Source organism: Bos indicus x Bos taurus, chromosome 6 (assembly GCF_003369695.1).
Source record: "Bos indicus x Bos taurus breed Angus x Brahman F1 hybrid chromosome 6, Bos_hybrid_MaternalHap_v2.0, whole genome shotgun sequence".
NCBI classification, from domain to species: domain Eukaryota; kingdom Metazoa; phylum Chordata; class Mammalia; order Artiodactyla; family Bovidae; genus Bos; species Bos indicus x Bos taurus.
In genome coordinates this window covers 115,572,455-115,587,052 of record NC_040081.1, presented here as the reverse complement: position 1 = coordinate 115,587,052, position 14,598 = coordinate 115,572,455, and the positions used below count along the sequence as shown (strand labels likewise).

The following is a 14,598-nucleotide window of genomic DNA, read 5'->3' as shown; positions in this document are numbered from 1 at the left end:
ATGAGCCAATTCCTTACAATAAATCTATCTGTTTTGTATTGGTTCTGTTTCTCTGGAAAACACTCACTAACCCATCTCTCAAGGGGTGAAAACTTATTCTTAAGGGAAGAAAGAAATCTTAGATATTACAATGGTTTGTGGCCCTCCCAAAGTTCAATTCTACCACACAAAATTTTGTTCCTTAGTATTATCTCCTTAATATCTTAATTTTTCCTTAGGAGTAGATAATGGAAAATGAAAGCTGAGAACCACTTCTTTATGCCTTTTGTTTGTAAATTCTATTTGCCAGGAGCACCCTCTCCATCTGCTGGGTGCCCTTCAGGGGTGTCCCAGCCTCTAATCTTGCTCCCCTGACATCCATTCTCAATATAATAGCCAGAGTTTTCTCAAAAACATGCATCCAACATGACAGTCCTTGCTCACAACCCTCCATGACTCTCAGTTCCATTTAGAATAAAACCTGACCTTGATTTTGTTAGGTCCCAGGGAATGCTGGGCTTTCCCCTGCTTGAGTCTTGACGGCTGAAAGACCTTTGCTCTGACAGTTACTAGCTCTGGTCCAGCTCTCCTCCTCAGAGAGGCTTCTGTCCCCAGGCACCAGAGAACTCTTGATTGTATCACCCTGTGCTCTGCTGTACCTGAGCCACATCTGAGCTGGAACCTGGGCCTTGCCTCTATCTGGGTGACTTTGGGCAAACCCCGCACCATCTGTGAACTTTTGTTTCTCATCCACAGTAGCAGGCTAATGGTGCCTATCCGGAGAAAGGTTGTACTGATTGCATGAGAGCATGCAGCAGCAGAGTGGCTGGTGCGAAACTGCTTGACAAATGGCCATTATTATGTCACTCATTCATCCAGCAAATACTAGATTGACGTGTGTCCAGTCCTTGCCTGGCAGGAGCTAAGGTTCAGAGATGCAGGAGGCAGACATTCCTATACCCGTCCTAGGCTTCTCTGGGGATACTGGTGAACACCAAGAATCCCAGTCCAGTGCGACGTGCTCTGAGCAAAAGCACAGGGTCTGTGGGAGTGGGGAGCCTGACCCAGGCTTGTGGGGAGAGTGAGTGGGGAGCCTGACCCAGGCTTGTGGGGAGAGTGAAAGTCCCTCGATCGTGTCCAACTCTTTGCGACCCCATATACAGTCCATGGGAATTCTCCAGGCCAGAGTACTGGAGTGGGCAGCCTTTCCCTTCTCCAGCAGATCTTCCTGACCCAGGAATTGAGCCGGGGTCTCCTGCATTGCTGGCGGATTCTTTGCCAACTGAGCTATCAGGGAAGCTGTGGGGAAGGGGGCAGCCCCAAACATTGCCCATCCAGTGGAGTGCTAAGACAAACATCCCCAGCCTGTCCAACTCTACCTTCAGCAGCAAGACCATTCAAGACCCACCAAGAGGAGTGAGGGGTCTTATTCTGCCTACATAATTGATCATATTAGCTCATTCTGGTGGTGGCACTAATCGGTCAGAGGATTAAAAGGCCGCGGGTGCAGCTGGGGTAAGAGGGAAGGTGAGGCGGTGGGTCCTGACAGCAGAGATGAAGGTTGTGGGGCCCAGGAAGAAATGCAAATGAAGGCCCTCGTACCATACACTCTAGCGCCAAGGTCCTCTGCATCTCGGCCCTGTAACCAGCCATGGAGCCAAGTAAGGTAAAACCCGTCTCTTGTGTCTCGGTGTTTGTGAAGGGTGGAGCCCTCCTGAACACGGGGCCCGACGAGGGATCTCTGTGGTACGGGGCTGAGGGCAGACTTGTACCTGGGGCTTCCCGATGACGGGCAAGCGGCCCAGGTAGGAGGGTCCCGGCGGAGTGGCCCCACTGCAGGGCCGGGGAGGGCCTGACGGGGTTCGTGGCCTGTTCGGCGGGTGCATCCGAGGTCGTGAGGAGCGGCTGGACCGCCCTGCGACAGCGCAGGGTCGCAAGGTACCGGGTCCCCGGGCGGTGGCTGCAAAGGGGCAGCAGGAAGACGACGAGGTGGGAAGGGCGCCTCCAGCCCAGCGATTCTAAGCGAGCGGCCAGGTCTGAAGGCTCGCGGCGGCCCCATCGCCCGGGGCGGGAGGCCCCTGACCAGCCGGCAGCCAGACCCAGCGCTCTCCGTCCGGAAACGCGCGCCCAGCCCCCGAGACGGGTCCTTCGACTCCCACTGAGTCACCTGGACTCAGGCGAGGGCCCCGGCCCAAGGTCACAGGGCCAACGGTGGAGGAAGCGGATTCGAATCGGGCCAAGGTCACAGAGCCGTTCCCGGCGGGTCAGAACGCGGGCTCGCCTACCCGACGCCATCCCGGGGGCCGAACCCGGCTGCGGACCCGCGGCGGGGGCGTGGGCGCGGGGGCGTCTGGGAGCCTGTCAAAGAGGCGGAACTCTCCTCACCGCTGGCTCGTAGTTCGCTCACCCGGCCCCGCGCTGGGCCGGGACCCTCCGCTCGACTACAAGTCCCAGAAGGCCGCGCGGCGCGGGCGGGGAGGGGGCCGCGCGGCTCGGGCCCGGGGTGACGTCACCTCCGCATCTCGCTCCCCTTGCCGCAGCCCCTCGCGGCGTCCCGGCGCTTGAGCGCGCGCGGCCTGACGGGAATCGTAGTCCTCACACCGGGCGGCCCGAGCGGCGGGTGCGGGAGCGCGGACTCCAGCTCCCGGCGTGCCCCACGTGCCGGAGGCGTGTTAACGGCGGGCAGGGAGGGCGCGGCCGGAGGGGGAGCGGAGCTCGAGAGGGCGGAGTGAGGCGGGGGGGGGGCGGTGAGGGGGGGGAGGAGGGCGCCCACACCCCTCCCCCTCCCCGCCGCTCCTTCCCCCTCCCCCGACGTAAACTGGGATCCCTTTCCCCTTGTGTCCGCCATATTGGACTCTAACTCTGGTCAGCGGCGGCGCCGGGCCCGGTGGACTCGCCGTCGCTCCCGCCCAGCCGCCGCCCCGCAGCTGCCGCCCGTCCGCCCGCCCGGAGGCGACCCCGGGCAGCGCCCTGCCCCCCCCGCCCCCCGCCCGCGGCCGGCCAGAGCGTGTCCCGCCGCCGCCTCAGCCTCCCCGCCTTCCCCGCCCTCCGCCGCCGCCCGCGGCCCCGCGCCCACTCCGCGCCCTCCCCGCCTGCCCGCCCGCCATGAGCCCGGCCGACGCCAAGCGCGGGGCCAAGCGCCGGAAGAACAAGCGGGGCGGCGGCGGCGGCGGCGGCTCGGGCGGGGGCAACGGCGGCGCGGGCGGCGGCAAGGCCGGCCCGGCGGCGGCGCTGCGCGGCTCCCAGGCCGCGGGCCTGGCGGCCCCGGGCGGCGCGGCGGCGGCCAACGGGCCCCTCGGCGCGGGCGCGGGCGCGGGCGGCGCCGCCCCCGGAGGCTACTTTGAGGTAAGCGGCGGGGGGGCGGGGGCGGTAACGGTGCGGGGCCGGGGCCGGGCGGCTCGCGCGCTGACAGCCTCCCGCGGGGCCGGCGCGGGGGACCGCGGCCCCGGGCTGTGGGAGGCGCCCGGGGCCCGGCCGCCGCCAGGTGCCGCATCTCCCGGGAGCGCGCGGCGCCCACCTGCGCGGCGCTGTCACGGGCCGGGCCGGGGCCGCCTCGGCCCGCGGCGGGCCCGTCCTTGAGGTTTACTCGGGTGCGATTCCGGAGCCGCTGGGCGTCAGGTGGACGCGAGCGAGGCTCGCCGCGCGTGCCCACCTCCTTCCTCCGCGCCCGGCGCACGGTCATCGCCGAGCGCCGCCTCCAAGTTTTCTTGTGCTCCTCCGAAACGGTCATTTGAAAAAAGAGACTGGCAGTCCTCGCAAGTGGCGGCCCTGGCGCTTCACCCCCTGCTCTTTGGAAGTGTTTATAGAGGTAATGAGTGGTATGGTTACTCAGGTATATATTTGAATCGTCATTTTTTTTTTTCTTTCTTTCTTCTGTCTTTGAAGACAGCAGCACACACCGCCGCTGCTAGCTGTGGATGGCTGCCACTTTTATTTCGCTCTTGGTCACAACACTTTGCAAGACCCAGGACTGGTACGCGGGTGTGCAGTTGGCAGTCATTTCCACTCGTTCAGTCGGCTGCTGAAAGATAATGGATTTTTTTTTTTTTCCAGGAGTTTGTGTTGTTAGGACTGTTTTAAGTTGCTTTGAAGACATTTGCAGCAGTGAAAACAACCGAAAGCCTCGTAAGGAGTATTTATTTGTGTGCCCGCTTCTGAGACAGAAATTGTTTTATGCGGGATTGTAAATGTTGTGTTGGAACGATAGGTAGTGAGAACAGATAAGAAATCATTGCACGTGGCATGGTTCTCTGGTCCTGATATTATTATCTGAATACATAGTAATGTGTGTGGGCTTTAGTTGTAGCTTATAGGGTTTTGGGTGTTCTCTGCAGTTGTTGGAACTTTCTTTATATTGTCCGCTTTGTTTTGGGTCACAGCCCTGCATTTCACAGTCTTCAGAGCTTGCCATCTTCCAGTACACTGGAGAGCGAAACTGGTGTCCTTCTTAGGATACAGGATGAGGCTTATGCATTTCATGGATGGAGTGCAAATTAAGGGCCGTGTTTGCTGCTTCTGGGGAGGGGAGGCAGGGAGGTCTGCTTTAGCAAATTCTTTGCAAAAATGTTGATAATATTGGCTGCAGCTGGATGTAAAATACATCCATTTTTATTGATTTAATAAAAACAAATTGGCACAATAAAAATTCTTACAGTAGCCTTTCACACCATTATTCTAGGTTTTAATAATTCTCACTTATTTTGCATTATTTAGCTAAAATAACCGTTTAGTTATTATTCGAATGACACTTTTCAAACTTGAATAACTGTCTGCCTAGTATTAATTATCTTGACAGGACTTTTTTTTTTTTCTGTTAAATTTATGAGTTCAGAGTTTGGACCGTGTCCCACTATAAGAACTGAATACCTTGAGACTTAATACTGCTCTGCACATACCCTGCACTCACACATGTACACACACACTCACACTGCAGGGTTTACAAAACGATACTCTGATACTTTCTGGTATCTTCAGTTTCGCTCAGTTTCATTAACAATAATGATGGTTGTAATGCACGGATTATTATGTACTGTTAAGTTGTGACCTGCACCTTTGAAAACATTCTTTTCTACTATACTTTGAAGTTTTCAAGCTATGTCTTTAGTTTTAAAAGTACTTCACAAGTGTTTTATTAATAACGTATCAAAGATACTGTTTATGGTAACAGGTGACACCAGTCACAAAAATTCTTTGTGTAATTCTGGAACCTCTGAATTGTTTCCCCTCAGATGGTGAGCTTTTGGGGACACCTTATCTGGGGCAGAAGAGGCACCCCAAACAGTGTTGGTCAACGAGTAACGGTAAATGGGTGCTGGCCCTGCGTTTCCCAGGCAGGCTTACGGTTCTCGGGGCGCCTCGTTTCCATCTCTGGGTTTGCCAGGGCAGAAGGTGCCTGAGAGGAGTGAGAGTAGGCGGGCTGTCTGGATTCTCAGGAGGGGTCTTTGCTCCCCTGTCAGCGTGCTGCGCGGGCCCCACGCGTGGACCCAGGACCACGGCCGTCGGAGGCGGCCTTGAGGCAGAGAGGCCGCTTCCATGTGCAGTTGGCTTCTACGGGGAAATGAGGACTGTGGGATGAATAGGAAACAGCGTAGCTTCTAGAGTCTTCGGCCCATAGCACAGCTCTGTACACAAAATACGCAAAGCCGGGGGACACAGACTTGCTAGGCTCTGTGCCCTGAGGCATAGCCTCACACCGCCCGGCTTTGTAGGCTCCTGGCTTCTCATGTTGTTGGGAGAATTAAACGGTTGGAGGCTGGCAAGTGGGCACACAGGGTTGTGTGTGAACCGGACCCTTGCTGTCAGGAAGCCGGCCTGGCTGGCTCTGCAGGCGCCCTGCTGCAGGACGCCATCGATGAAGCTTTCTCACTCGTGACTTGAGGATGTAAAGATGATGACAGACATCTTGGCCCGTCCTGTTCTAACAGCCACGTGTGCTGGTCTGCTCTAACGTGATGATAAAGAGTTAGCCCTGCGTGAAAAGTTGGTAGGTGAAGGATATTATGAAAATATCTTGCTGTTTTGCATCCCTATTTTAAAATATAATTTTCATAACATTCATGATGCATTAAGTGAAGAGAGAAGCTTACAAAATAAAAAAGTGTGTGTGGGAATGTCCAGTGGTGAGGACTCCACACTGCTGAGGACACGGTCTCAATCCCTGGTCAGGGAGCTGAATCCCACAAGCCACACAGCGTGGCTGAAGAAGCAAAACGTTGAAGAGAACAGTGTTTGTAGTAAGGATCCAGTTTTGTAAAGTATCTGTGTGTATATATATATCTGCATAGGAGAGTATGCAGATTTTTGTATTGTGGAAATCTAGCCATGAAATTAGCTGTTGGGGTATCAATTTACATAACATGTACACGTATGGAGGGCTCAGATGGGCATTTAGGACTCTTTTGTAATGCTGTTAGAGGTTTATGACAGGAAGCTGTTTGGGGTACAGATCAAGGTACATTTTCAAACAGTGATACTACAGTTTGAAAATGAGAGAACATGGTGCATAGGGAGCATTTGTGTTGATAATAATGTAAATCCTTTTTTGTTGCTAAAAAACTGGCAAGAAGAATTTATTAATGTTTCAGTTTTGTTTAGTCGCTCAGTCATGTCTGACTCTTTGTGACTCCATGGACTGCAGCATGCCAGGCTTCTTCACCAACTCACGGGGTTTACTCAAACTCATGTCCATTGAGTTGGTGATGCCATCCAGCCATCTCATCCTCTGTCCTCCTCCTGCCTTCGATCTTTCCCAGAATCAGGGTCTTTTCCAATGAGTTAGTTCTTCGAATTAGGTGGCCAAAGGATTGGAGGTTCAGCTTCAGCATCAGTCCTTCTAGTGAATATTCAGGACTGATCTCCTTCAGAATGGACTGGTTGGATCTCCTTGTAGTCCAAGGGAGTCTCAAGAGTCTTCTCCAACACCACAGTTCAAAAGCATCAATTCTTTGGCTCTCAGCTTTCTTCATAGTCCAACTCTCAGATCCATACATGACCACTGGAAAAACCATAGCCTTGACTAGACGGACCTCTGTCGGTGAGGTTAACATCTCTGCTTTTCAATATGCTGTCTAAGTTGGTCGTAACTTTCCTTTCAAGGAGAAGGTGTCTTTTAATTTCATGGCTGTAGTCACCATCTGCAGTGATTTGGAAACCTGAGAAATTAATAATTGAAATGTTAATGTTTAAGGGCCATCATACAGTATATCCTCCTAGAGAAGGACATGGCAACCCACTCCAGTATTCTTGCCTGGAGAATCCTATGGACAGAAGAGCCTGGCGAGCCCCAGTCCGTGGCATCGCAGAGGCCTGGACATGACTGCAACTAAGACACAACCCGCGCAGTGTGTCGCCCGGTCAGACGGTGCCATGGTGGACCTTGGGGCACGCTGGGGTCTGTAGCGCCTTCCCCGTGCCGCAGGAAGAGTTGCCACGATGCGATGATGCTCACTCATCACTCTCGGGTTCATGTTTTTTTGGAGGGGTGCTGGGCTGGTCTTCATTGCTTTCTGTAATTGCAGTGAGCAGGGTGCTCTCTAGTTGAAGGCCATGGGCTTCTCACTGCGGAGGCCTCGTTGTTGAGCACTGGCTCTGGGGCGCGGGGGCGCCAGTAGCTGCAGCTCCCAGGCGCTGGACACAGGCTCGGGCGTTGTGGCGCTATGGATTCTTACTCCGAGCCGCGTGGGGTCTTCTTGGGTCAGGGATCAAACCTGTACCACCTGCATTGGCAGCCGGATTCTTCACCAGTGAGTCACCAGGGAAGGCCCTGGTTTGCATTTGCTTCAGTGACCTGAGGAAGTAGGTCCGGTAAAGATCTAGAACCTTGTGTGATTCAGAAAGGTTTGCAGTGGGTAAAGCCACAGGGAGTGTCTCTGTGTGCAGTATTCTTTGTGTGTGTGCACACCCATGGGACCAGTATTTGGACATAGGCAACATGGATAAAAAGTATTCCCAGTACCCTAGAATGTGCCCATGTTCCCCTCCTCGTCATCCCCACTGTTCTTGCGTGTGTTGCCTGTGTCTGATTTTCGCATTACAGTGCTCTGCGGTAGGCAGGGCTCTCCGGCTCAACAGTGTATTTGAGTCCATTCCTGTTGTTGATGCAGCAGCTCACCATTCCTTTTCATGGCATGCAGTTTCCATTGTGCGACTGTCCCGAAACTTAACCATTCTAATATTGACGGACATTGGGCTCATTTTATTTCATGACTGATACAAATCCGGCTGGTATGCACATTCCTGTACATGTCTTTTGGTGGATAGAGGACTCCTTTTGGTCGAGTGTAAACCCAAAGTGGAATTGCTCAGTATACATCTGGCTTGACTTTAAAGATACCGTTAGAATTTTTCCAAGTGGTTTTATTATGTGCTAATTTAAAAAATTAACATGTAGTTATATCTATCTATTTATCTATCTATATATTGTCAGTACAGCTCAGTCGCTCAGTCGTGTCCGACTCTTTGTGACCCCATGGACTGCAGCACGCCAGGCCTCCCTGTCCATCACCAACTCCCAGAGCTTGCTCAAACTCATGTCCATCAAATCGGTGATGCCATCCAACCATCTCATCCTCTGTCGTCCCCTTCTCCTCCAGCCTTCAATCTTTCCCAGCATCAGGTCTTTTCTAGTGAGTCAGTTCTTCGCATCAGGTGGACAAAGTATTGGGGTTTCAGCTTCAGCATCAGTCCTTCCAATGAATATTCAGGACTGATTTCCTTTAGGATGGACTGGTTGGATCTCCTTGCAGTCCAAGGGACTCGGAAGGGTCTTCTCTAGCACCACAGTTCAACAGCATTAACTCTTCGGTGCTCAGCTTTGTTTATGGTGACTATTGGAAAAACCATAGCTTTGACTAGAGGAACCTTTGTCAGCAAAGTAATGTCTCTGCTTTTTAACAGGCTGTCTAGCTTGATCATAGCTTTTTTCCAAGGAGCAAACGTCTTTTAATTTCATGGCTGCAGTCACCATCTGCAGTGATTTTGGAGTCCAAGAAAATAAAGTCTGTCATTGTTTCCATTGTTTGCCCAGCTATTTGCCATGAAATGATGGGACCAGTTGCCAATATCTTAGTTTTCCGAATGTTGAGTTTTAAGCCAACTTTTTCACTCTCTTCTTCCAGTTGCATCAAGAGGCTCTTGAGTTCTTCTTCACCTTCTGCCATAAGGGTGGTGTCATCTGTGTATCTGAGGTTACTGGTATTTCTCCCGGCAATCTTGATTCCAGCTTGTGCTTCATCCAGCCCGGCATTTCTCAAGATGTATTCTGCATCTAAGTTAAATAAGTAGGGTGACAATATGCAGTCTTGATATACTTTCCCGATTTGGAACCAGTCTGTTGTTCCACGTCCAGTTGTAACTGATGCTTTTTTGACCTGCATACAGATTTCTCAAGAGGCAGGTAAGGTGGTCTGGTATTCCCATCTCTTGAAGAATTTTCCACAGTTTGTTGTGATCCACAGAGTCAAAGACTTTGTCGTAATCAATAGAGCAGAAATAGATGTTTTTCTGGAATTCTCTTGCTTTTTTCTATGATTCAACAGATGTTGGCAGTTTGGTTCCTCTGCCTTTTCTAAAATCCAACTTTAACATCTGGAAGTTCTCGGTTCATGTACTGTTGAAGCCTAGCTTGGAGGATTTTGAGCATTACTTTGCTAGCGTGTGAAATGAGTGCAGTTGTGTGGTAGTTTGAACATTCTTTGGCGTTGCCCTTCATCGGGATTGGAACAAAAATTGACCTTTTCCAGGCCACTGCTGAGTTTTCCAAATTTGCTGACACATTGATTGCAGCACTTTCACAAGCCTCATCTTTTAGGATTTGAAATAGCCCAAATGGAATTCCATCACCTCCACTAGTTTGTTTGTAGTGATGCTTCCGAAGGCCCACTTGACTTCACATTCCAGGATGTGTGGCTCTAGGTGAGTGATCTTTTTTTTATAGTTCTGCTGTGTATTGCTGTCATCTCTTAATATCTTCTGCTTCTGTTAGGTCTATACCATTTCTGTCCTTTATTGTGCCCTTCTTTGCATGAAATGTTCCCTTGGTATCTCTAATTTTCTTAAAGAGATCTCTAGTGTTTCCCATTCTATTGTTTTCCTCTATTTCCTTGCATTGATCACTGAGGAAGGCTTTCTTACCTCTTTTCTATTCTTTGGAACTTTGCATTCAAATGGGGATATCTTTCCTTTTCTCCCTTGCCTTTTGCTTCTCTTCTTTTCTCAGCTATTTGTAAGGCCTCCTCAAGCAACCATTTTGCCTTTTTTCATTTGTTTTTCTTGGGGATGGTCTTGATCACTGCCTCCTGTACAATGTTACGAACCTCCGTCCATAGTTATTCAGGCACTCTCTATCATCTAATCCCTTGAATCTATTTCTCACTTCCACTGTATAATCCTAAGGGGTTTGTTTTAGGTCGTACCTGAATGGTCTGGTGATTTTCCCTACTTTCTTCAATTTAAGTCTGAATCAGGCAATAAGGAGTTCATGGTCTGAGCCACAGTCAGCTTCCAGTCTTGTTTTTGCTGACTGTATAGATCTTCTCCATCTTCAGCTGCAAAGAATATAATCAGTCTGATTTCGGTATTGACCATCTGGTGACGTCCATGTGTAGAGTCTTTTCTTGTGTTGTTGGAAGAGGGTGTTGCCATGACCAGTGTGTTCTCTCGGCAAAACTCTGTTAGCCTTTGCCCTGCTTCGTTTTGTACTCCAAGGCCAAACTTGCCTGTTACTCTAGGTATCTCTTGACTTCTGCTTTTGCATTCCAGTCCCTTATAATGAAAAGAACATGTTTTTTGGGTGTTAGTTCTAGAAGATCTTGTAGGTCTTCATAGAACCATTCAACTTCAGCTTCTTCGGTATTAATAGTTGGGGCATAGACGTGGATTACTGTGATATTGAATGGTTTGCCTTGGAAACGAACAGAGATCATTCTGTCGTTTTTGAGACTGCACCCAAGTACTGCATTTTGGACTCTTGCTGGCTATGAGGGCTACTCCGTTTCTTCTGAGGGATTCCTGCCTGCAGTAGTAGATACAGTGGTCATCCGAGTTAAATTCGCCCGTTCCAGTCTATTGTGGTTCACTGATTCCTAAAATGTTGACGTTCACTCTTGCCATTTTCTGTTTGACTCTTTCCAATTTGCCTTGATTCATGGACGTAACATTCCAGGTTACTATGCGTTATTGCTATATCTGTCTATATAGGTAGATAGATGTGTGTGCGCGTGTGATGGTTTAGTCACTAAGTCGTGTCCGACTCTTGAGATCCCGTGGACTTTAGGCCACCAGGCTCCTCTGTCCATGGAATTTTCCAGGCAAGAATACTGGAGTGGGTTGACATTGCCTTCTCCAGGGGATCTTCCCCACCCAAGGATCAAACCAGGGTCTCCTGCATTGCAACTGGTCTCTTGGATTGTTGGCAGATTCTTTTTACCGACTGAGCCGCCAGGGAAGCCTGTATATGTGTGTGTGTGTGTTCGTTTATATACGTGTGTATATATACACACACACACACATATATATACATTCATATGTATACACATGCAGTGTGGCTTGCGGGATCTCAGTTCCCCGAACAGAGACTGGACCTGGGCCGTGGCAGTGAAAGCTTGGCATCCTGACCGCTGAGCCGCCAGGGAGCCCTGCCCGCGGCATGTGCAGCTTCGTGTGTCTCCGTCCGTGTGCGGAGCAGCGCCGTTGCCCAGACAGGCTCCCTGCAGCTGCTCCTGTGCAGTCGCTCTCCTCCCTGCCCCACTCTGGACAGTCATGACTTTGTTACTATGGCTTTGTCTTCTTGGGAAGTCATATAGATGGGATCATACGGTCTGTAACGTTTTGAGGCTGGTTCCTTTCACTTGGCGTAGTCACTTTGAGTTTCATCCCGATTTGTGCAGGTTTCAGCAGCTTGTTCCCGCCCACTGCCGGGTGGTCTTCTGTTGTGTGGGTGGATTGCCGTGACCATCTTCTCTTGGTGCACACTGGGGTCCTTTCAGTTTTTGTTGGTAATGAATAGAGCTGCTGTAAAACATTTGTGTACAAGTTTTCATATGAAAGTAAATTTTCATTTCTCTAGGGTGAATACCAAGGAATGGGAGCAGGGTCAGTGGTAACGTAAGAAACTGCCAAACTGTTTTCTGAGCAGCTGTTCTGTTTTAACTTCCTGCGAGCAGAGGTGAGAGTTCAGGTGCTCTGCGTCCATGCCAGTTCTCGATACTGTTAGATGTTATTTTGTGCTGAGTTGCTTCGGTCGTGTCCGACTGTGCGACCCCGTGGACTGTAGCCCACCAGGCTCCTCTGTCCTGGGGATTCTCCAGGCAAGAACACTGGAGTGGGTGCCGTGCCCTCCTCAGATGTTACTTTAACCATTAATGAATAGGTGTGTGGTGGTGTTGTGATTTAGTGTGCATTTCCCTAGTGACTGTTACTGAACGCTTCATTGATTTGCCATTCTTGTATCCTCTTGGATGGAGTGTTTAAGACTTTGCTTTTTTTTTTACTTGTTTTATTTTCTTTCTTTTGACTTTTGAGAATTCTTGATAATTCTTGTTATGAATCTTAGGTCAGATTTGTGATTTGCAAAAACAGTTTCAGGCTGTACCTAGTCTTTAAATTCCATCAACTTTTTGTTTTTTTGCAAAGAAAAATTAAATTTTGATGAAGTTCAACTTTCCAGATTTTTTTTTATAAATCATACTTTTTGGTATCATGTCAAAGAACTATTTGATAAAATCTCATAAAGATTTTTTTCTGTATTTTCTTCTAAAAATGCCCTAGTTTTACGTTTAGATTTGTGATTCATTTTGAGTTGATCGCGTATCAGGTATAATTTTGGGCAGGATGGATGTCATGTTCGTCCCAAACCCATTTGTTCTACCCTTTCTCCATTGAATTGACTTTTCACTTGGGTCAGAAATCAGTTGGGCTCGTTGGTGTGGGTTGTTTCTGGGTTGTATTCTGTCCAGTGATCTCTGCGTCGGTCTCAGTGCTTGTGCCACACTGTCTCACTTACTGTGGATCTTATACATTAGTAAGATGATTCCTCCAGCTTAAAATTGTTTTTGCTGTTTGGTCATTTCACTTTTCCATACATTTTAGAATCAGTTTGTCTGTGTCTACGAATAATTCTACTTGGGCCTTGATTAGAGTAGCATTAAATCTATAGTCAGTTTGGTGGAGAATTGACATGTATACTGTACTGAATCCTCCAGTCTGTGAACATGGTGTGTGTGGTTCTGTTACATTTATTTGGTCATCTTTGATTTTTTAAAAATTGACATAGCATTGACATACAGCACATCTTTGATTTTTTTCTCCAGTATTTTGTACTATAGTATCCAGCATACATATCCTTTACATGTTTTGTTAGATTCATGAAGTATTCCATTTTTTTCAACTTCTGTAAATGGTGTTTTGAAGAATTTCTGTTTCTATTCGTTGCTAGTATATAAAAGTTATTAATTTTTGTGTATTCAACTTTTATCTGTTGATCTTGCTAAAATCACGTATTCTGGGAATTTTTGGGGGGATTTACACTTTAAAAAATATTTGCTGCACTGGGTCTTCATTGTGGAATGTGGGACAGTCGATCTTTAATTGTGGGGCCCCTGTGATGCGAGCATGGGGTCTTAGCCACTGGACTGCCAGGCAGGTCCCTTGCTGCATCTGCTTTTATAAGGTATGTGTGAATAGTTTTCTTAGGTTTCCCTTGCCTGGCTTTGGTGTCAGTGTGACGCTGGCTTCATAAAGCAATTTAAGAATTGTCCCTTCTCTGTTAGTAGCTTGCACTTTTTAGAGGAGAGCTGGTCCATCTCATCTTAACTGTTGAGTTTCTGTGTGAATTGTCTCTGGTTTGTGAGGATTCTGTGTTCTCTCTTTGATTCCTGATACTGTTTATTTGTCTTCTCTCTTTTCTGCCAGTCTTTCTATAGGGTTTTCAAGTTTTTAATCTTTATAAAGAACCAGCTTTTAGTTTTATTGTTTTTTCTCTTGTCTTTGTTTTTATTTCATTAATTTAAAAAAATTTTTTTGAAAAGTTTATTTCTTACTCTTTGTCTTATTTCTTGCTTTGAGTTTGTTTTGATTTTTCTTTTTCTAATTCCTTAAAGTAGAGGCTTGGATTATTGATTTGAGACTATTCTTCTTTCTTAAAAATACGTATTTTCAAGATAACGCATTTCCTAATATACATACTTGTGTGCATGCTGTATACTCTGTCTAAGCTGTAATTTAGCTTCATCCCACAAATTTTGGTGTTGTACTTGAATTTTCATTCAGTTTAAAATATTTTCTAATTTCCCTTGAATCTTCTTCTTTGATATTATTTAAAAGTCTGTTGTTTAGGGGCTTCCTTGGTGGTCTGGTGGTAGAGAGCCTGCCTTCCAGCGCTGGGCACGGGGGCTCTCCCTGGCGAGGAAACTGAGGTCACGCACGCCTGCAGCTGGTCTGGAGCTGCACCACGGCGAGGAGCCTGCACATCGCAGCGAAGGCCTGCATGTGCCTGAGACCTGCCGCAGCCACGTAATTAGGTAAAAAGGTTGTCGTTCAATTTATCATGTTACTGACTTGTAGTCTAATTCTAGTATGGTCAGAGAACAGCTTTTATGATTTTAATTCTTTGAAAAATTTTAA

General features: G+C 48.8%; 1 protein-coding gene across 2 annotated transcripts in view; it reads left to right on the top strand.

The window, feature by feature from the left end:
- The first annotated feature begins 3,265 nt into the window (after positions 1 to 3,265).
- FAM193A (family with sequence similarity 193 member A) overlaps positions 3,266 to 14,598 on the top strand; it is a 148,961-nt gene continuing 137,628 nt past the window's right edge. For both annotated transcript variants that reach the window (XM_027545325.1, XM_027545326.1), the window contains exon 1: positions 3,266 to 3,324. The gene's annotated coding sequence lies outside the window, so the exon portion shown is untranslated. The remainder of the gene's footprint in view (positions 3,325 to 14,598) is intronic.